Consider the following 24,356-nt stretch of genomic DNA (forward strand, 5'->3'; position numbering starts at 1 on the left):
CACACACACCAGACCTTCACAGACCCCTATGGCTGAGAGTGTATGTGCTGGCTGCATAAATCCAAACATAACCAACCGGTTTAACAATAACATCTTCCAGATCCACTACCATAACCCAAGGAGGCCTGAACTCCCTCAGCTGGACCAAGCTTGAGCAGGTTCCTTTCTTTATGGGTGGTCATTTTACTACCATGAATATCTTTATTAGGATCTGTGGCCATTCTTTTGATATGTAGTTATCAAAAACACAGTCCCTAGCTGGGTGCTGATGGCTCACGCCTGTAATCCTAGCTACTCAGGAGGCTGAGATCTGAAGATCTGCCCAGGCAGGAAAGTCTGTGAGACTCTTACCTCCAATAAACTACTCAGAAAAGACTGGAAGTGGAGCTGTGGTAGAGCACTAACCTTGAGCCAAAGAAGTTAGGGAGAGTGCCCAGCCCCTGAGCTCAAGGCCTAAGACCAACACTAAAATGGAAAGAAAGAAAGAAGGAAAGAAAGAAAGAAAGAAAGAGAGACAGACAGACAGAGAGAGAAAGAAAGAGGAAAAGTAAAAGAAAGAAAGAAAGAAAGAGAGAGAGAGAGAGAGAAAAAGAAAGAAAGAAAGAAAGAAAGAAAGAAAGAGAAAGCAAAAGACAGAGAAGGAAGGAAGGAAGGAAGGAAGGAAGGAAGGAAGGAAGGAAGGAAGGAAGGAAGGAAGGAAGGAAGGAAAGAAGGAAGGAGAGAAAAATAAAGAGGAAGATAAAGAGAAAGAAAAGGAGGAGAAAGGGAGGGAAGGAGGGGGGAAAGAAGGAAGGAAGGAAGGGACAGTCCCTATTTCCCAGTCTGTGTGAGAGAGGAGGACTCTAGTTTCTAAACTCAATGCTTTTCAACACCGAAAGCCACATGACTTTGGTCAACCGGGGCCAGTACATCCTCCATCAGTTTTCCACTAGCTGAACCAGCATTTATCTACTCCTCTACTTTTTATTTCTCAATCTCTTTCCCCTCTCTCCACATTGCTGATTAAGCCTTCCTTGGCTGTTGAACTCTATCCTGTGAAGTTTTTCTTTGTTTTACTTCATAGCTTTCTGCCATGAACAGTGGCAAGGCTAGCTGTGACTAGTAAATACTTATTCTATAGCATTTCTTGGTACTTTAAACCAGTTATTTTCAACCAAAGCCAATTTTGCTGCCCAGGGGAAATTTGGCAAAATCTGAAGAGATTTTTAGTGTCCACAACCATTAGAAAAAGGAGCAAGTTTTGCTATGGCAATTTATTCCTTAATAAAGACCATAAATGTGCTAAGCATTTCACAATGCCCAGGGCAGCTCTTTACCAGAAGGATTAATTAATTAACATTGAATGCTGTGGCTGGAAATAAAATGGGAGAAAATACATGTAATATACATTAAAGACCCAAAGTACGACATAAAATATGTCCTTTAATCATGTTTTTTTAATAAAACGAGAGGCATTCTAACAGAAAAATGGGTAAAAGACCTGACTAGGTATTTCACAAAGATGGCTGGATGGCCAGGAAACATGAAAATGTGTACAAGGTCATGAATCGTTGGAGAAATGACACATACTGAAGCTACCTTGAGACACCACTCCCCATCACAAAAGTGGTAACATGCAAATAGGGCAAAGAAATCAAGGAAATAAACAACCATGCATCACTATTAGGAATGAAAACTCACACAACCCCTTTAGAAAAAATCATCAACCTAGACGTCACACAGACATACTCAATGATCAGTGCATATCTATGCACACATTCGTGTGACCTTCAAAACTCTTATTCAGAGCATCATCAGTAATGATACTTATTCAGAGCATCATCAGTAATGATACTAGCCAAGACCCAAGGCAAAGGTCCATTGAAGAAAAACAGATGAAGACATTGTGGTGCATTCCTTCTAGGCAAAGAGAAGGAGCAGATGGCTGCTAAACTCTCCCAACATCGACAAACACTAGGAATATGATGTTGAGTGGGTATCAAGCATTTCCTACTGTGGTATTCAGCTTTTTAAAATGCTCAGTAGCAGACAAGACTCATTAGCAGTGTTGTAAGTCAGAGCATGGTTATCTTTTTCGGATGACAGTGATTGAAAAGGAGGAAGACAGAAGCTTCTGGTATTGGTAGCTCTTGTCTAGAGATTGATTATCTAGTTGTATCAATTTCCACAAAATTGTAAGCTTACCATCTGTGCAGAGTTTTGTGTGAAGGTTCGAGTTCAATAAAACATCTTTAAAATAAAAGTTAAAGAAATATTTCAAGACCAAACTCACTCTCTGCCCATCATTATTTTTATAAGATTTTGAGATCCTGATAATCCAATCTGAGAACTTGCTGCGTCACTCCGGACTCACAATCCACAGGAAGGCATTTCCTTGTAAGAAACTAATTAGATGCTTAATTAGTCCACACTGACTAACGAACTGCCACTCTGCCGCGATCAGCTTTAGAGGGTCATGCCATCAATTTATTTAGTCAATAATGACTGGTTAAACTAATGCAGAAACACATCCCCTAGCCATTCCTTCCTGCAAAATAGTAGCTCTTCAGTTAGTCCATATTATCTTTAGAAAAATTATTAAACTTGCACATACTGTATTAGTACCTGGGAAGTTAGCATAAGTAGGTTTTCGGATTCCATTTGCTCTAAAAAGCAGTTGTTGTAGCAATAACTGAGGATAAATGAGTGCAATATACTTGTGAGCCTCGATCTAAGTGTAGTTAGCAAACACAATAAAAGAGTAAAAAGTTCTTCTTTTTTTGCACACAGATTGAGAACTTACATCTGGACAAATTAGTTGAAGAGCACTGTAGATAACTCAGATAGAAACTAATTTGGCTTAGGAGGTTCTAGCACATTTTCAGTTTTCATCAACTATAAATTGAGTAATAGACCTTAAATTTTATGTCATATTTTTTGATCCCACATTTAGTTTGTGATTTATATTGGTCTAAACTCAAGAATTTCCTGAGGTTCTTTTTCTGAGAGCTAGACTTTTAATTAAAAATTCATTATTAGCATATAAGACATAAAAGTGTGAAATCCCTTCATTCTCAATAACTTGTGACTAAATCAATATGCAAAGACTATCTTTATACCACCAGACAAATTGAAACTCAGAGCTCAGAAACAACGGATTGCTCAACCCAAAATTTTCAACACTATTTTCAGATAGACTTCTGAGCTTCAAATTGGATGTGAGGGGAGTGAAGGTTTATCTCGCTTCATTTTCTATGACTCTATAAGGCAGAATTATATTCAAATTTTCAAATTCCTTTATGAGCTCCACAGGGTGCCTTTTAGTTAGTTCAAGGAATTCTTCCTACTTTAACCTTCTCAGATGTTCCATGTTTCATTTTTTATTCAAAAATTTTCCAGTGGAAGAATAAAACCCGCCAAGTACATGTCCTCCCAAGTGGACTTTAGCCAGCCAGAGGAGGTCTTCGGCTCAATCCCAGGAGGCATAAAGTGGGACACAAGGCTCAGAAGTTTTTTGGTTTGTGTTTTTTTAAGAGCATTAGAAAGAGTAGAGAAGTCACAGAATTACCCTTCACAATAACCCTAAAAGAAATGGTGAGTGCGACAACCCATGGAAGAGAAAATCTGGGTATAGTATAGAAGGATCTTCGTCTTTGGAAATCAGTACCAATGACCAGTTCTGAATGAATAATGGCTGTTTGTTATTTACACCAGATTAGTTACAAAGCAATATGGTACCCTACATGATAGAGTGTTAAAAAGTTCAAACGAGTCGTTCTCAACTTTGCTTTCTGCATTCTGGAGCTTATTCCAGTGCCCAGACTGTTCGTTCCCACACCAGCCAAATCGGCATCAAGGTGGGACCCAAGTGTCAATGTTTTAATGCTCTCCCCCATGCGAAATGATTTCACAACCTGCCACAGTACAGCAGACTTGAAAGGAATACTTGAGAACATTTTCATTATAGCTACAATAAAGAGATGAATTAACTCTTTACTTCAAAGTGTAACAATTAAAACAAGATTTCAAGTTGTTACTGAACTAGATTTACAATGGAATTCTGAGATCCTTTCTACATGCGCATATCAAAAGTGGGCAAACTGATGTGCCATTGCTACTTATAAAACACTAACATGTGAAGGTAAATATTGCTAATGCATTCAGTGGACTGTAAGTGATATAGAATAATTGGTCAGTAGACAATTTTATCTCCTCAATGGCAGATGATTATATGAAATTTGACACAAGATTGGCACGATGCATCAGAAAAAAACAACATTTTCCTTTTTAGCTTGCCATAAAATATCATGAGCAGTTTATTAATTTATTCATTACAAAGATTTGAGCACTCTTTTTAGGTGTATATAGCTTCATTCTAGTCCCAGAAGGGGTGAGTGATAAGATTCCATTTTTCCCCCTTATTGATTTATAGCCCAACTGACTAACTTATAAGTCAAGGCAGAAATTATGACCTTGAATCAATGTGCTCACCTTCAAGCTAGATAGTATTAAAAGATTAGCAATATATTGAGCTTTGAATGAATTATTTGTCCATACACTGCTCTTTAGATGGTCTTACCTGATTTTCTCAATTTTTCTTCTACACTGTTCTCTAGAAGACTGAGAATGATAAAGAAATATTCTCTCTGGCCTTATGCAGCTTTCTGAATACCTCTACCTATCATACACACATTTATCCTGTTTCCTTTACTGTGTTACCCTCCTCTTCTTCCTCCTCCCTCCTACGTCCTCCTCCTTCTCCTCTTCTTCATTGTAACTGTCCCAGCCACCCATCTGGGATCTCTAATCTTAAAAACAAACTCCATGAATGAGAAAGTTATTGACTGATTTTGAAATCTCTCATTTTGCTTCTTACACATTTACCTTATAAACAATGTTTTTGCTCGCTAAACTGTAATGAAATTGAGGGGGAGCTGGGCACACCTCTAATTCCTCCACTTTGGTGGCTGAATCTGGAGATCTAGGCATGGACGTGTTTGGGTAGCCTGTGTTGCCCAGCCAGACTGTCCCAAACAAGACGAAAGTACAAAAATTACCCACAATCCTCCTACTTGGTGATTGTACTTGTTAACAGTTACAAATTTTCTCTCTCAAATTTCTGCAGTCACTATTCACCATAGCTAAGATATGGAGCCAACCCAGATGCCCCTCAGTAGATGAATGGATCAAGAAAATGTGGTATATTTATACAATGGAATTCTATGCCTCCATCAGAAAGAATGACATTGCCCCATTTGTTAGGAAATGGAAAGACTTGGAAAAAATTATATTAAGTGAAGTAAGCCAGGCCCAAAGAAACATAGGTCCCATGGTTTCCCTTATTTGCAATAACTAGCAGAAAAGGTCAAAAGCTATTTACATATGACCATAAAAGATGATGCTAAGTGAAATGAACCCCAAGATAGGGACACAAGAGGTTTTATCTTTGTTGCTGTTGTTTTTAATGTACTATGTGATTTTTTTCATTTCTTTTGTATGTTCTTCCCCCATGGTATAACTCCTGTTGTCACCGTATTTGATATCGGTACCTTGCATCTTGTATATACATTTTTCTAATTTGGGGAGGGGAATGGAAATTTTTAAAAATGCTGAAATAAGGATGCAGGTTAACTCATTGTAGCAATGAGATGTACGAGACACTATGTTGAAAACTAACTTTACAACTTTGGTGGGGGGAGAGGGAGGAGTTGGGGAGGTGGGTAGGGAAGGGATGGTAGGGGAAAACAAAGGAGGGGGTAACAGTGCTCGATAGGAAATGTTCTCATTATCTTACTCATGTAACTGTAACCTCTCTGTACAGTATCTTTACTATTAAAATATATATAAAATATAAAAAATTGTGTAGTCATACTAAATATAAAAACTTGTATATGTTATTTACAGTTTCCTTTACAATGTGCAGAAGGAATTTTAAAATGCAATTAAAATCATGTTATAAATTTCCTTTAAAATTATATGCTGCTGGCATTCTTAGTATGATGTGTACTTCAAAAGCTTCTAAGTATTCCTCTTAAGGGCAAATATGCTCATATCATCTAGACATTAAAGATATGGAAAGGAATGAAAACAAGTATCTTGTTCTATTTAGACTGTCATAATAAAGTACCCATAGTCTAGGTAGCGTAAAACAATTTATTGAAGCATTTATTCCTCAAGCTTTGGAGAAGAGAATTGGGAAATTGAAAATGAAAACACCAACATGTAGAATCTGGCCTCAGCCAGATTCACAGGTGAGCCACCTGATCTTTCCTCCCATATCCTCACATGGCTATTACAGCGAGACAGCTCCCTGCAAGCTCTTTTACAAATGCACTACCCCATTCACAGGGTTCCACCATCATGTCCAAAGACCTCAGTTTCAAAACCATTCCATTGGGAGTGACTAGTTCAGCATATGATTTTGAGGGAGACAAATCCAGTCTCCATTTAGACTCAATATTCTAGTGGGTAGAAACAGACAAAAATAAATAAATCAACAAAGTTTCAGATAGTGATTTTTGTTTGGAAGGAAGAAAATGGTCATGGGATCCTGACCTCTTGAGAAAGGAACTGGTTAGAGAGAGAAGATACCAAGGAAGTTGCTCTAAGGAAAATTAGTCACATTTGGTCTATTTTGTGAAAGTAGAAATCATACACAGTGGGGTTAATGGGAAAGGGGAAATGACAAACACAAAGAAGAGGGTGAGCATGCAGTCAAGAATCCAATGTATGGTGACACTATCCAAAAAGAAATGTATTCATTACCTGACTTATGTAACTGTGACCCCATATAACATATATGACAACATATAATAATACATAACAGTATAACCATAAGAGTGTATTAATAACAATAAAATATTTTAAAGAATCCAATATATATTCTATAAGCTAAGAAGAGTGAGGGAAGAGGTGAAGAGAGTAAGGACCGGTAAGAATATTGAAAGGGATGACAGTGATTGAGATACACTGGATTCATCAACCACCTTGTTAAACGGAACTCTTTTGAACCACTACTTGAAGATAATAGCAAAATTAAAAGGAAATAAAGAATATATAAATATGAGAAAAGTAGAACAATGCTACCTTCCTAGAAATTCTTCCTGAGCTGGTAGTCATCTTCACAAGGGTGCGGCAGAGTGGCCCTCCCGTCCCCAGGGCTCCCCGACTCCGCCCCGGCCCATCTCGGTCTCAGGTTGTCCTTGCTGTGGGGGCCACGGCCTTTGTTACATCACCCACCACTCACAATGTGGGCCGAGAAGACCAAGTTCTTCTCTGAGCTTCTAGCCAAAACCATATTCAGGATGTGTTTCGACAATGTGATGAGAAGGAGGTGCTGTCCTTTACGTTGACCTTAAATGTACAGTGAGCCCACATGTATACAGCTTTTTCATTCATGTACGTTCATTTTCTAGAGAGCGGCGGGGAGGGGGGGGAAGGGGGGTTCTATTTCAATACATGTGTACAATTGATACATGCGTACAATTGATACATGCATACAATTGATATATGCGTACAATTGGTACATATGTACAACTGATACATGTGTACAATTGATACATGCGTACAATTGATACATACGTACAATTGGTACAATTGATACATGCGTACAATTGATACATGTGTACAATTGATACATGCGTACAATTGGTACATGTGTACAACTGATACATGTGTACAACTGATTCTACTCCATCTCCTGCCTCCATCATTTTCCTTTCCAACTCCCTTCCCCAAACAAATCTTTAACACGTCTCTTTCTCCAGTTTTCAGAGTTCGTCTATTTCAGCCACCTTCATCCTCCTTCATGCTCCTCGCTAGCCACACCTCCCCAAATTTATGATTTTGATTGTTATTCCCGAACCATTTGAGGAGCTGCAGCAGAAAGAACTGGTGTGAATAAGGTGGGGGAGTTGTGCAAACACTTTGGAGAGGTGACCTTCAGAAAAACCACTCAGGCCACATGCAAATTCTTTGTCACAAATCAAATCTTGAGTTTAACAAGAGATGAGGAAGAGAACTCAAAGGAGACGATAACACCCATGAATCCTTTCATAAGTAGGAGGCGAGCAAGTGAGGACACAAAAAGTGAGAGAATGAATTCATAACTGGTTTGAGATGATTGCAAATAGGCGGTAAGGTCTCAGTCTGCAGTGGTAAAAACGAGATGTGCCTACTTACACAGCGGACTACGCTACGCAGCTGGTTTCGTTTGGTTTGGTTTTGCGCCTATGCTGACTGGGGCTTGAATGCAGAGTCCTTGCTCTCACTGGGCTTTCTCGTGAAAGGCTGTGTGGCTCTGTCTCTTGAGCCACTTCTGGCTTTTTGGTGGTTAACTGGAGATAAGAGTCTCTCATATTTCTCTGCCCAGGTTGGCTTGTAAACTTCCAGATCATATCATCCAGAGACAGTGGAATTACAGGCGTGAGCCACCAATGTGGTCAGCTCTGCAATCTAGTTTTGAATAATCTGCTCAAACTTCTTTCTGTTTGTGGCCATTTAGGAAGGGTTGCTCACTAATTTTTCATTGTATGCACTATTTAATACACATATTATACTGTATGTATATCATATACATATATATGCACGTTACGTACGTGCAGGACTTTGCAGGACATTCACACTTGATCACAGAATTCATGTCACATTTCACATACACTTCTGATGGGGCACAGAAAAGGGACGCACACATCTTTCCCACACATCTCTTGTTGTCAAAGCCTTCAGTGACTTCCTCTACATTACACAGATATTTTTTTGACTGATTGGAGGTCTAGCACTCCTCGACTGTAATACAACCCCAAAGCCAGTCGACCGCTGAGCCCTGCACCCAAGGGAGGTAGGGAGTTTAGGGAGATGAGGCTGAGGCAGCCTTCATCCAAGACCCAAGGCCCCTCCACCAGAGGGGGCGGCAGAGGCAGTGGGCTTGAGCCAGATCACTCCTCATTGCTCTATCTCAGGAGGCGATGGTCCAGGGCTAAACCTCCATTTGCAAGCCATGGAGCAGTAAACCTGGGACCCTCACCACGGTACAGTGATTTACTAATGCTAGACTTAAACTTGATTATGGCTGTACCTTGGTTCCTGTGAAAATTTAAATGGCTTGTTTTATTGGGAAATTGCTTCATTAGATAATATATCTCCAGAACAGGCATTGTTCCAAGCCAAAGATTCATTTTTTTTCCTACTACTCTGTGCACTAAGCACATTTAAAATGCTGTTGCTACAAGGATTCATTTAGTAGAGAAAATAGCAACAGTTGATGAAACTTTATTTTTATCACAACTTTAATTCACACTGGGGCAGGACAGCCAGTTATGGCTGGAGAAAGAAAACTTACATTGCACGCATAGTCAGGAAAATGTTCCCTGACTACTTCTGTTGGGCTATAAGGATCTCAATTCAGCTATTGTCAACTGGGTTTTTCATTCCAGGTGATAGCAAATACCAAAGGGAACCTGGAAAGCCATCACTGACAACACAAATTCATTTATGTCATTTGCTCTAAAATTAGCATACAAGTAGAGGCTGCTATATATATGTAACTACATGCTACACCGTTGAGTAGGGCTTTCTGTAGGCCAGATATATGGAATGTACATTGTGTTGTCCTCAAGACAACATACAAACGGTACTCATCCTTCCATACAAGTTCTCCAAAACATTTTTTCAGTTATAAGAATTACAACAAAATGAAAACTTAAAACATGAAACCTAAATACTTTATCACTAAATAAAACAGTTCAGAACTTCATCAAATGAAAGATGGCATAGAGGGGCATAATTGTGGGGTGATAATCACAAACTGCTTTGTGGAAACACAAATGGCCATAAGCTAACTCCTTCACTATAGTAGATTTTTACCTATCACTTATATTTTTTTCTTTGGTAGTTATTTCTACTCAATATCTACTGTCAATATGCGTACAAATTACTGAAGGAAAGAGAGACATTATCCTCTAATGGACATCCAACTTAATATTAGAGGATGATAATCCTAGTTACTCAGAAGGCTGAGATCTGAGGATGGCAGTTCAAAGCCAGCCACGCAAGAAAGACTGTGAGACTTATTTTCAATTAACCACAAAAAAGTCAAAAATGGAGTTGTGGCTCAAATAGACCCTCAGCTTTGAGGGGAAAAAAAAATCAGTCCAGGCCCTGAGTTCTGAGTTCAAGCCCCAAGACTGGCAAACATAATAGTTGGCAGTTGTCTTAAGAATGTCTAATGTGTGGAATAATGCACAAGAAATAAAGTGTATAGTCAATACATTCTTGCTTAATCATGCTCTTCATTTTATTCCTTGTTGTGTCAAAATTCCATCCTTGTTAATCAAGGAATTTAAGTTATGTCTACTAGTCACAATTCCTTGAAAGAATTTATTACTTAAATAAATATGTGATTGGATTTCAAGAATCTGAGAAATCGCTGAGGATTTAACTCTGAGAAATGGGATGCATTGGGTTGTATCCAATTCCTAAATATGATGAAGGTACATTTCCCAGATATCTCATACTATTCATTGAGCAAGACAAATGCATGAAGAACTCTTTAGCTACTAGTTCTTGCAATGTTTTGGCACAAATATTCTCCATTTCATTTTAAAAGTACTGTTAAACTTATGTTGAACTATGTGTCCTTCAGATTTACTTTTTAGTCAGCTTTCAAATGGCAGAAGTATGACTTTTCCTACTTCCTGCTCCAGACCTACATTTAGCATAATGAACTACAGAGTAATTTCTAATGACAATAAACAATCTAACAAACCATCAAAGTTTTTCTAGCTAAAAGGAATAAGACTTAGGTTCTGACATCAAGGAGATACAAAATATAATCAGGGAAATTAAGTTAAATTACATAAAACAATTAAGGGAAATTAAGTGCTATAATGTATAACAGCATTTCCCAAAATAGCCATGAAATGTTAATAGATGTTTCATTTTTAAAAATAAAATAAAATGTTTTCATGGTCAAATAAGTTTAGGAAAATATTTCATAAGATATTACCCTCTTGGCAATTTCTAATTTCCATTAGTAAATTAATGACTGAAAGTTTTACAGCAAAGAAAACGGTTGTACTTTTTGGTTACCCAGAATTTCTTTCATCATGGAAGTATTCGTTAAAATTTTCTTTTATTAATCATAAAAATTTCAATCAGGGGAAAAGTGAAAAGATGACTCAGTTCCATTGACAACATTTATGTAACAGACATTAACAGGTTCAGCTATTTTAATCTCAGTTATAATAAAACATGGTTTTTTAAATAAATTAAGGCCATCTGATATTCTTTTTTACCTCCTTCTTTCCCCAGGTATTAAACATCATTCTGTGTGTGTGTGTGTGTGTGTGTGAGAGAGAGAGAGAGAGAGAGAGAGAGAGAGAGAGAGAGAGAGAGAGAGAGAGAGAGAGAGAGAGAGAGAAAGAGAGAGAGAGAGAGAGAGAGAGACAGCATATAGAGCATATATATATATATATCACTTTGTGATAAATTGTGATTCACATATGTCTAACCTTTAAATCTATATATCTATCTTTTTGAATGTATAAAAATTATGTAATAATGACATTTCCTTTCCTATCCTAGCAAATCATTCGTTGTTTTTCATTCTGATTTCTTCATTGTATTCAACAAGTCTTGAGTTATACCTTTGCCAATGCATACAGACTGAATTTGTCTGTTTTAATGAAGAAGTGATACCCACCATATAAATAGACCACACAAGCCTTATTTCATTTGTTTCTTATGAAGAAAGGATTTTTACACTGAGATTCCTACATGGAATCCACACACTAATAATAGCGGGTTTGAATCGTGCCTCTGCCCCGTGCGCTGTGTGCTCTCAATAAGCTACTTCTGCCATTTGGGACAGAACACAATGGCTGGACTTCTGTTGTCAAGCTGTTGGACCTGAATTAGACAGAAAATGTAACAGGCCCAAGGCTTTGGTGCTGGGTGAGCCAGGCTGGCCTTGCCTGTTACAGTGTGCTCCTCCTCTGCTCTGTAAAAATAATGTCTTCCTCTGACTCCCTAGCAAGAGTTTTTGTTTTCTGACAGATAGTATCCTGGACTGGCTTCTTGTGATCCTTCTACCTCTGCCTCAAGAACAGCTGTAACTAGAGACATATAGCTCATGCCAAATGGCATTTTAATGCTGCATTTGAGCTTGATACTTTATTAATTTTGATCTGTATTACCTAAAATGATGCTCATCATGGAAGAGCTGCTGATTCTTGACAAGTAGACATTAAATGAGTGACTCAAATTCAGAACATGTTTCTGCTCTATAATTATTCTGAACGTTCATACTTGATACATTATATTAAACATTGTCATAACACATGTCTGTGCTTAATTGCCAAAATTTCACATGGGGACCAGGTGTTAACATTTTCTCAGAATCAAGGTAAATGAATCAATGATACAAAATTAAGTATCCAATAACCTGCTGAGGATATCTGTATTGTTTCTGGAATTTACTATTCACAACATTATGGCAAACATCCTTTTACAGACGTGCTTGCTCTAAGTGAGCCAAGATGAAACAAACATGGAAAAATCCCTAGGAAAGAAAAGACAGAACTGAATTGTTCCCTGACAACAAAGCTGGGACTTTGAGATGCTCCCAAGTGGGGTTTGGAGCTGCTGGTTCAGGAGAGAGGCCCCGGAGTGGGTTTCTGCCTATACTGTCGCTGCTTTCCCCCAAAACACCTTATTACCCATGCTAAGTGAGGACAATGCATCACTGAGAAGTTCCCATGCCTAGACTAGCAGCTGCCATCTGACAGTAAGGTGGTTTTTCCAGTTGTTATCTATGGGTAGTTTACATATCAGTTTGTGAGTACAATGCATCTTCATCAGTGTCACCTCTTCCCTCATTCTCCCACATCTTTGCCAACCCACCTGTCCCCTCAATTTCCCTAGTTCCATTTTCACGTGTGTCTATTGAGTATTATGTCTGCATTCACCCCCCACTTCCTCTCTCAGTTCATCTGACCCCATCCACTTGACTCCTCCCCAACCCAAGTCCTAGCTTCCTGGTTTTCATTTTGGCAAACTGTGAGTTGTGCAAAAAGTCACACCCGCAGATACCATTCATCCACATGTTGGTGTAGACATGCACATGACCCTATGTATGTTTGCATATTCTGAGGCGTGCATAAAGTTGGGAACTTGGAAGTTCTCAATGATCACGGTGCCAGAAAAACCAGGTGAGCCTGATGTACAAAGAAATGTCACAGCTGCAAGTGCAGACTGGTCACAGAGTGGGTCAAAAAACTTTTCTGTTGTTTGTACTTTCCGTTAACAGGATTTATTTTATTGAACAGCTTCCAAGTCTCAGAATCATTTCAAATTCTCTTTGAAGTCCACCTACTTGGCAAAGCAATGTGAGGTTCACAACCTTCCCTCTGTCTGCTCTTCCCACAGCCTGCTTCCTGCTCTTAGCCTAGAGACCTGTCAGCTAGGGCACTGTCTCTGGGACCATTTCATCTCACATTAAATACTACACACGTTTACACAGACTTATCAATAACAAACAAGGGCAGAAATAACCTAGAACCCAGCTTTTGTCCATGAAATCCATGGCCATGAAAAATAAATATGTTATCAGTAGATGTCTCCAGGGGCTGCTTTATCGAGAAGACAAGACTTTGGTTTGCAAAGAATCTGCTGTCTGTACTACTTAAGAACAGTTGTATCGATTGTTTTTTTGTGCCATTACTGGGGCCTAAATTCAGGGACTCGAGTTTTCCCTCAGCTTTTTTGCTCCAGGCTGGTTCTACTGCTTGAGCCTGAACCACAGCTCCATTTCTGGCCATTTGGTGGTTCATTGGAGTGAAGAGGTCTCACAACCTTTCCTGCCTGGGTTGGCTTTGAATTGTGATCCTCAGATCTCAGCCTCTTGAGTAGCTAGGATTACGAGCATACGTGGTCAGCACCTAGAGAAGAGTGCTGTTATTTTAAAAGCAAACAACTTCTATCCAATAGGGATAAGTATGCTGTAAGAACTGAGCCTTAGCCAGTCACAAAATATGTGACTGCTTTGATTTCTCCATTGCATGTTTTAATAGTTTTCTTGACTCTATGAAGGAAATCAAGGCGAGGAGATGGTGACAGATGTCCTGTTGTCACCAAGAAGTGGCTTGACCAGTGTCTAATTCTGCCCTTAAGTGTCGGTTACAGCTGCAAAGGCTTGGCTTGGCTGTGGCTCTGCAGACCAATTACAGACGCCCAAGCCAAGGGAGCAGCTCTCTCTCCCTGAGGAGGAGACGCCTCAGGACCCGGCCAGATTTTAAACTACTGACTGTCTCCTAGCAGTGTCAACCCATGTTTCAGAAAACAAAATCAATCTTCAGGGACTTGAAACATGTCATCTTCGTTATGTATAAGCAAAAGATATTTCTCATATGTTTGTAGAGAATTCTCTTTTTACTTTAGAATTATTACATTGCATTCATTCATATAGGAAAAACCTTAAATATATATATATATATAAAATGTATAGGATGGCATGTAAAAAGCAGTCCAATATAATTTTATTTGTTATCATATTACATGACATGCTTCTCCATTTAAATAAAAGTGGGAAAGAATTAGATGCTTCAATATTTTGAAGAGTACAATGCCACTGCCCTTGTAATGTAGAATTGTGACTCTTCACAATACAAATCAATTCGCTTGGAGGCTTCTCTACAACAATTATGATTTGTAAAGCAAGTTCTACGGGTATAAATTGCCCATTCATTTTCCTAAAACACCCCCTAAACAAGTTTCAAGTACACAAAAAGGAAAATATATAGACCAACTTGCCAGCGCTTTGTTTCAGTGGAAAGATAACAATCTGATCTTTTATATATAGAATTTTTTTCTACGTTCACTTTCATAGTAACTATTGTCACAAATTAGAGAAGTGATCATAGTCAGAAAACTGGGAGCTAAGTACTTAGAAATACAGGCATCTGCTTATACATTAAGGCCAACAGATTTGGCATAACAGTGTGAAAAGTGTGTTGATAGGGTTTCATGTTTTACACTGTGATCATCCAAGAAACTACCACCGGCAGAGATCTACGGCAGTATCAAAGAGAAATATTCACAATTAGCAGACCATTTTGCTAGAATACGCTTCATTTTCGACAACACAAATATGCATCTCTTCTTGTATGTCAACCACAGCAAACCTCAACTGTGTGGGCAGAAGCAGGCATGGCAGCCTAGCTTTCTATGAAGCCAAACACTCAAGACGTTGACATCTAGAAAACATTTTCGTTCATATGTAATATTCTTTTGCTTTGGGAAACATTTTCATTAAAATGTATTTTATGACCTTGATATGTATGAATTTTAATTATATAGGTTTGTTGTTTGTTTGTTGGTAGTACTGTGTTTAAAATTGGGGCTTCAAACTTACTAGGCAGGTGCTTAACCCTTGAAGTCATGCCCTTAGACTCTATTGCTTTGACTTCTTTATTAGATAGGAACTAATGTTTTGGTCTGGGAACTTGCTTCAGACAGTGATCCTCCTCATTAAACCTCCCTCAGAGCTGGGATCACAGCTTGACTTTTTAAGATTGGGAGAGAGGATGGCTTACTAACATGTTGTCCAGGTTTTTTCAAACTGCTATCTTCTTGATCTTTGCTTTAAACTAAGTAAAGGCTACAGTGAGCCACTGTGTCGTGCTTATTTTTAAATAAAATTTTAAATATTTCAATTACTAGCTTGTAAATACTAATAGATAAAACCTCCATCCATACAAGCTTTTGAAAGGAGTTTCCAATAAATTTCAAGATCATAAAAAGATCCTCTGACCAAAATACTTGAGAACTACTGAATAAGATCTTGCAGTTTTAATAAAAATAACCCCAAGTCTCAGCTGCTACAGCCCAGGAATCTATTCTCATTAGGACAGGACATGTCCACTGGTACTGGCTGAGAGAATGTGTCCCTTGTTTTCCCAAGAAGCCAGGATCAGGGAGATTCCATTCCATCAAGCTTCTACACCCACAAAAACAAAAACAGAGCTGTGGTAACACGTGAAAGGTTCCTGAAGGCTTATCTAGAGTATGCATGTTATTTCTACTCATTAGTCATCAGCCCAGGAAAGCCAGGCAGCCACACCTCACAGCCCTGGGAGATGCTGGAATGTCAGATTTTGCCAAATGCCCCAAAGGAAGTTGGGAAATAATCTGTGAGCAGAACTCACCGCTACCTTACATGCCATCTCCAAGGCAGGGACACCAAGCGCTGAGCTGAAACTTACTCTGAGCTGTGTCTTAGCTCTGAACCTGTGTTAGCTTCCCATTTCTGCGGGAACAAATTTCTACCAAGTCTGTGGAAGACTGTAATCTTAAAACAACTGAACTGTTTTGTCTTATAATGACAGAGGTCAGAAGTCAAGGTTTTCCCAGGTCTGCCTTCTCTCTGGAGCCGCTCAGGGACAAGCAGCTTCCTGTCCTTCCCGGTTCCTAGAAAACACGGGTCCTGTGAGATGACTCTGTATCGGTACTGATTGGGTGCCAGCCATGGAAATGCGCTGTTCTAAATGCTGAGGATAGCGAAGGGAAAGAAAAGTGGAAGTCCCAGCTGCCATTGAGTCTACAGTCTCCTACAAGGACCACACAACGAACAAGCAACCCAACACGCACTGGTTAATTGAGAGATCTGCAAAATGAAGGAAATAAAATGTCTCTGAAATAATGCAAGAAGTGCTATTTTAAATAACGTGGCCCCACAGGCCTCTCTGATCAGACTACAAGTACACCCCGGGATAAAATGAAGAAACTGGAGGAAGAATACTAATACACAGGCATTGGAAACAGCAATGGGAGAGGCCATAATGTGTAAGGCTCTTTGGCTCCAATGATCCCTGCACTGGCTTGAGACCAGAGGAGGGGAGGAGGGGAGAGACAGACAGCCTAGCATTGCCAGGAATATCATTTATATGTAGCTTTTACTCCAAGAAGCCAGAAAGCCATTTATGTAAAGGAATGCTATGAAACTGATTATATGTTTGAAGGCTTACAGCAGCTAGTAGAATAAAGTCCTGGGGCCCAGGGTAAGAAGCCAGAAGACTAGTTTGAAGACAATTATAGGAATTTTAGAAGGAGGGGATGCTGGTTTCAATTAGATCCATTGGGCAGAGATTGGGTGAATTATTGCCTACTGGACAGGTGGGAAATAACGTCAATAGCTACACTGGTAGTGTCGATGGAATATGAAAGGTTTATTATGAAGAATAGTCACTCTTCCAACCAGGGAAGAAGAGATATGGAAGACAGCAAGAAAGGAAGGGAGGGAAGAAGTGGGTAAATTCTGTAACTTAGGCAAGTCCTCCCATGTCAGTGGGAAGAATGATGAATCACATACATAGGCAAAACATGCCTAGCTAGTCTCAAAACCTAGGAATGGTATTGGGCAAACTCTCCGCGTGGGGCTGCTTATATGCACCTGAGCAGTGCCTATGAGAAGTCATTTCCCTTTTAGGAGTCCAAGTTGGTGATGTAGCTTTCAACATTATTACAACATGATTGATTGTTATCTGATCTGCACTTGAACAACATGATCCTGTCCTTTTCTGAGTGGAGTACTATGTGTAGCATTGATTTTTTTTTTTTAACAAGCCTATATGAAGGTCACATTTGCTATCCATCCTGTAGGGGAAAGAGCTGTGAGCTAAACCAGAAGACCAGCCTGAAGTGGGCCTTTTACAAGCACAACTCCTAGAATTTCCTGGCATCATCAACAAAGGCCAGCTAGTTCCTCTTCAAAACAGTCCTATCACAGCAGTTGCTAAGGCAGACTGGGACTGGCAAATATATAGATTATTCATCTGCTCCTGGATGTCTGAGAGCATTTGCATAAGCGCTATTTTTGTTTTTGTTTCCTCTCTGTTTCTATAGGCAGATGTTAGATCCCGAGCCAGGCTGCGTGAGAACAGATGTGAGAAACACGCACTGGCTGCACAGAGCCAACTTCTACTTTCCCCTCTCTACTCTTCCTTGAAACAGGGCTGCCTCCCCGGCATGGCTACCCTTCCCCCCTCGCTCCTGCCATCTCCCTTAGTCGGTGGAAGCATCCCCCCCCCCCCCCCCGCAGGTGTGCATTCACCTTTTCCTGTGTCCTCTCCACAGAGCCGCAGGAGCCATCCTCTCTCCATCCACCCAGAGAGCACCTGTCCCCAGCCTCGACACACTCAGAGGTGTGCACGGTGTTCGCAGGGTGATGAACAGCCACCAAAGGCCCGCGCCAGCCTGCGGCTGGGCTCCCCACCCCCTCTGCAGCATCCTGCCTGCTCCGTGGCCCTTCACTCTCCCTTCCAGAAACAGCTCTGCCGCCTCCCAGCCCAAGGCCTCGAGCACCAGCTGTTCCCCTGCCCCGAGCCGCACCGTCCTCCCATCCTGTCCCCGGAGGCTCTCTCCTTCCATCTGGAGCATGGGAGGAGAATGCTCTGCCGCTCTATGTCTCCAGGCCCTTTTGTTGGGTATTTCGTTTTTGAGTCAGGGCTTTGCCACCTTTTCCTGGACTGTTCTTGAACTTAGGGATCTTCCCACTGCCACCTCATGAGCTGTTGGAATCGCAGGTGTGCATTTCCAAGTCCAAACCTTTATTTTTTTTATTATTTTTATTATTATTATTATTATTATTATTATTATTATTATTATTATTATTATTTATTGTGACCTTTCATCTGAGAAAGGGCAACTGCATGTTTGTTAAAGTTATTTTCAGAGTTATTGGGGCCTTTGTTGTAACCTTTTCTTACAGATACAGTATAATTTACTTCTTACTAGAAATAAGATCATTCACTCTTAAGATACATGCTCTGGAGGAAGTCAGAATTCATTCTGTAGCTTTTTCTGGCTCAGCATTAGTACTACATGTGTGACCATTTCAAGGGACCATACCGATGATGGCATCCATGAACAATCTGTTCAGCAACATCCAACACTGGATATTCCATGAGCCAGTTGGTGATTCAACGGAAGTCTATACCCACCTAAAAATCAATCTTTCGTCTGCTATCTGATGATGGCCCCTAAGTAATAACTCAGAGACAGATAAAAGCCCATCAAGAGTTTAGCTCACCCACTTACCCAGAACAAACTACATTCTGCTTTCCTTGCCTCCAGACAATGTCAACAATTTTTACGACCTTCAAATAAAAACAAAATTTGAAACAGAGATGTAATGCCCTATGCCCTTTATGCAATCTGTTCCCTATTTCTGTGCCATCACGGACTTCAGGCCCCCATGCGAAATCCTGTGGATAAATGGGAGCTAACTTTATGGCAGTATGGCCACAGTGACCCATCTGCTTTTCTACAGTTGCAATTCTTGGTTAAAGAAAGAATTTGACAAAATTCAGCAATAGCAGTTCTTTCATCTACAATCTATAAAGACATTGTTTAGAAATTTAGAAATTAAAACCAGAAATGCTTTCTGAAATAGAAAACAGAGAGAGCAAAATAAGGCAGGCAATTATTAAGGGGTACCCACAGAAATGAGTTATCAAATCAATTAGCACTGTTTATATAAAAATATTAAGTAGAAAACTTCGTGAGTCCAGTGTGTTTCTTTTAATCTACATACAGATAATTGGGAACTTGGGTTTTGTAGTATTAATCTGTTAGTAATTATATTTCCCCTCACGCAACTGAGCAATTATTCTATAACTGTACAGGATCAACAAGAGAATTTATCTTGAGGGACAGTCCCCACAAACTAACACGTAGTACTAACTCAGTAAATTACTATTTTGATAGCAATTACCTGAGTCAATAAATAATATGTGTGTAGATATTCCCTAAGCTCAGCACTTAATTATCTTTCTTTTCTGGTAAAACTCTTCCATGGAAATCTCAGATGAGATTAGTCATTCACGATCAATTCTAAACATGATTCCAAAGTTTCTCTGACTCTTTACTTCTAGACTAGTTCCAACTCACTCCAAAATATTTCCAACTTAATAGCCTACAATGTTCTCCAACTTCTTATATCTGCATTCTAGTCTTTGTCATCGTTCAGATTTAGGTGAGAAGGCTCTGTTAACTTCTGAATGTAGCAGGCTCTGTTCTAGTCCTTCTTTGACTAATTTTCCACAACAAAGACTTTTCAGGACCAAGACGCCTCATCACTACATAGTTGCTTGATGATTCCTCGGTTCTGTGAAGGAAAATACAATACTAATAGATGAATACTACCAAACCAAACTTCCCAATTATCTGAATGAAGATTAAAAGAAACATACTGAATTCACGGAGGCTTCTATTTAATAGTTTTATAAACAGTGCTGAATGATTTGATAAACAGCCCTGATTGATTGGATGAATCCTTTTTCTGGGTATGCCTTGATAACTAATGGCCCTCTTCTTTTCTCCATTTTTTTTTCTATTTCAGAAAGCATTCCTAGTTTTTATTCCTGAAAACTTCATGCTGAAAAGTTGCTAAGCAGGGAAAAGATAAATGAGCATTATTCATACAACAGATAATCCACCACCTGAAAATCAACAGAAGACTATGTTAACATTGTCTTCTTCCTTTTGAGAATTCAGCATCTTATTTCCCTCCAAGAAGCCAAATTGTAAAATGGACGTGGCAGCTGCACATAGAGTGTGATTCCTGGGCCTTCCTAGAGTCCAGGCTGTCACGCCACGCCTGCCACTGAAAAGCTTCTATCAGAACTTCCGAGGAAATTAGGAGGGCTCAGTCAGTAGCTTGTCACTCCCTGAGGGTGCTGATCCCTATGTCATCAACCCATGCAACTCTAGGCAGGAAAAGGAACCAACGTTTGGGAAACATTGATTTTTTTTTTCTCTTCTGTTTCTGGCAAGAATCTACTAGGTTGCACAAGTCAGTTACATTCTTAGATTTCACTTTCTTCTTCCTATCTGTGGGCTATCTCAGTGGTAAAACCAAAACTTGCTAGTAACTTCATTGTTGGCATAACTGTTCAATATTCTCCCCCCAACCCGCAACCTATCTGTTTGTCCTGACTCATAAGGCTACCTGGTTCTGGAAATCATGGTAAAGAAGGAGAAAAACAACCTGGTAACTAATGAGGCATGTTCTCTTGAATGATGAAGTAAAATAGCTGATTACCATTCAGTGATAACTTCAGGTAGTCTCCTGGGACATCCTGGAAAGGTCTGGATCTCAGCTAAGAAATGCATAATATCTGGAGTATCCCATATTTATCTTACCTAAAATCTTAAGTATTTTCTTTTTTTCAGAATTGCTCATGTTTAACTAGATAATCCGTATATATTTCAAAAGAAATTTCAAAATTGTAAAAGGATATTCAAACATATATCTACATATGTGTATATGTATGTGTGTATATATATGTGTGTGTGTGTGTGTGTGTGTGTATATATATATATACATATATATGTATATATATATATATAAATGATTCTTTTCTAACCCTAACAAACAGCTAGGCACAGAGTCAAACTCGACACAATTTAGAAAAAAGTAATTATTCATAGCCAAAACATTTTTGTAAACAAGAACTGTATTTTATGCTTTCATGCATGTTGACTTTCGTTGCTATTCAGGTGAACTTTATACTACATTTGTACTCCCATCTGTTAGATTTTTTAAATTGTATTGCTATCACAAAAGGTAGACAACCGTGCATTTCTTTTACCTGAGGGATTTGAAATGAGCCATGTTTCCCCAAATACATTTCCGATGTTGGCCACATACTCGGTATAGAGTTTAGCCACACTCCACATCTTGTAGTGCCCCCGAATGCCCCCTGGATGTTAAGGAGCTAAGCTGAGGCGTTTGAATGCACCCCTTAGAACCGAGCCGTGTCCACAGCACACACTCTTCTGTATCACAGAAGGTAAACATTAACACCTATGAAATAAATTTTACAGAACAAGTTGAAGGTACTTACACTTACAATCCAATAAAAGTATTACGATGCTTTTAAGTGATTAATTGTTCTGAATGCTACCCTTTCCTGCTGTCTACAGAGGTTTCTTGGTGGAAACCAAAGAATGTAAGATTTAAGGGAAAGGTCATGAGCCACTTCTCCAAGCCTGAATGAATCCTTCAGCGTGCGGGAATTCCTGCATTGCTTCATGAACGTGGTCACACTGACCACAGAGCGTAGAAGGAAGGGAAATCAAGTGCCTCGTGTCTCCCACACACGCTGTGGTCAGCCCACACGGGCACTGAGAGCTGCAGCTGAGCTGTCCTGGGAGCCGGGTGGCTGTGGGATCTCGATCCTCTCCTAAAGTGCTTTTCTACTTCTGCTTCCCCGCTTCCATTCAACTTTATTCCAAGGCTATCCTAGGAAGTACATAGTTCTTAGACTGTCATAAAAACAACTATAGATATTATCCAGAACTGTGTGCCCCTATCTGCCTACCCTCTCTAGTAGCCTTTACCCATAATCAGGGGGTTGGAAACAGGGCCATGAGACTCAGTTCATCCTTCAATAACTAGCCAGTCACCTAGTTGACAAGTATCATAACTTTCAGGAAATAGGAGGTGACTTGGGCAGCTGGGCTTAATTAACAAGATAAGAGATCAAGGGAAGAGGATTAGTCGAGTGGACAGTGAGAAGAGGGAGGGGGAAGAGAGAGGGAGAAGGAAGGATGAAAGGGTGGGAGTAGGAGAGAAAAGAAGGGAGGAGAGAAAAGAAGAGGAGAGGAAAGAGGGAGAGGAAGAGAAGGGGAGAAGGAGAAAGAGGGGGAGGCGAGAAAGAGGGAAAGAATGAAAATAAATACTACACCACGAAAACCTTAGAAATTAGCAAATCTTCCAAAATGGAGTAACTGTTGCAAAATGGAATAGTTTCAAATTAGTATATCTTACAGTTACAACAAAACTTACTTAGAATCTTTCAAATCTTGGTTTCAAAGGGAACACAATAGGATTCAAAGCTAGCTTTTAGAATACAAAGGTTCTTAGGAAAATATATTACTCTCCATCCCCTCATTAACTTTAAGAAACATCAGATGGCTCTGGGTACCTTAAAAATAACAACAAAACCCTCATCTAAACCAGAAAATTTTGGAAAGCAAATATGATCATTAGGCATGACCTTTGTAGGAAAGAAATCAAAAGAGCACAGCTTGGTTTTGATTGCTAATCATCCACTCAGCCCTCTTACAAGTGGCGTCCCAGACTCCTTCTTTGTGAACATTAGTTTCTAAACACTGAACATATTCAACACCCACTGCTAAATTGGTTAAATCCACATGGCAAGAAGGGGAGCCAACAATCTGGAGTGTGCTAAAAATGATAATTCATGAAAAACAAGCTATTGCAAATTCTGTGACAAGATAGAAAAGTATAAAATAATAATTGTTGACATTCAAAGCCTGACCTAGTAAAGTCATTGGTATTGTACATGCATGTGTACATTATGCATATCAAAAATCAAAAATGCATGAATGTATTTAGTAGTTGCAGAAAATGAGACTCATGCTAATTATCACCTGAAGGAGCTTGAAGGATTCTTTTATAAACACTGGAAGAGTATTGTAAGTTGAACCTTGGCCAACTTTTTGCCCTGTTTTTATTTAGATATTTACAAAAAATTATTGTGCCTATGATTCCATCTGCATTTTAAAATTCTAATATTCTTCAGCAGAACAGAGTTAATTCACAGGCCTGGAATGTAGGCAAGGCTACAAACAAGAATGAGAATAAAAATACTTCCTCCAGAGTTGTTTCAGCAAAACAATTTTCCCACTCAAATACCACTTCTTCCAATATAGATATTGTAGGGAGACTTTTACACTTGTAAGCTACATATACATTCTCATGCCAAACAAAGTAAAAAAGTTAATAAGAGTGAATTGGTTATAGTAAAAACAGAGAGAAGTAGTGACAATGTAGAGGCTAGAAATTGGATCACTTATACCCAAATAAAGCAATTTATCTATGGATATATATGTGTGTATGTGCAGTGTGCACACAGATAGGGCTCTACGAATAATCATACTATATATACATACATATTTCAAAGGCAACTCAATATATTTCAACAAAAAGGTTAAAGCAAACTAAGAAAAAAGAAAGTGAAAAAAAGGAAGGAAGGAAAAGGAAAAATTATATCAATTTGATGCTGATCTAGTCACACCCTTTCTGCGTAAATGCAAAAGAAATAGGCTAACACACACACACACACACACACACACACACACACACACACACACACACACACACACACACACACACACACACACACACACACACACACACACACACACACACACACACACACACACACACACACACACACACACACCCCCTAAGGAAATGTTCAGTTGTTAATTATAACTTCCAGATAATAAATGTGGACTAGCACTGTTCCTCCATTCTCCAACCAAGAACTCTGGATTATCTCCAGGTTGGA

The 24,356-nt window shown here is 39.3% G+C and overlaps 1 protein-coding gene across 6 annotated transcripts in view; it reads right to left on the reverse strand.

Moving 5' to 3' along the window:
• Inpp4b (inositol polyphosphate-4-phosphatase type II B) overlaps positions 1-7,172 on the reverse strand; it is a 338,999-nt gene extending 331,827 nt beyond the window's left edge. For all 6 annotated transcript variants that reach the window (XM_070022124.1, XM_070022126.1, XM_070022123.1 and 3 more), the window contains exon 1: positions 7,066-7,172. The gene's annotated coding sequence lies outside the window, so the exon portion shown is untranslated. The remainder of the gene's footprint in view (positions 1-7,065) is intronic.
• Between the last annotated feature and the right edge of the window lie 17,184 nt (positions 7,173-24,356).

Source organism: Dipodomys merriami, unplaced genomic scaffold (assembly GCF_024711535.1).
Source record: "Dipodomys merriami isolate MVZ:Mamm:240054 unplaced genomic scaffold, mDipMer1.0.p SCAF_15, whole genome shotgun sequence".
Taxonomy (NCBI): domain Eukaryota; kingdom Metazoa; phylum Chordata; class Mammalia; order Rodentia; family Heteromyidae; genus Dipodomys; species Dipodomys merriami.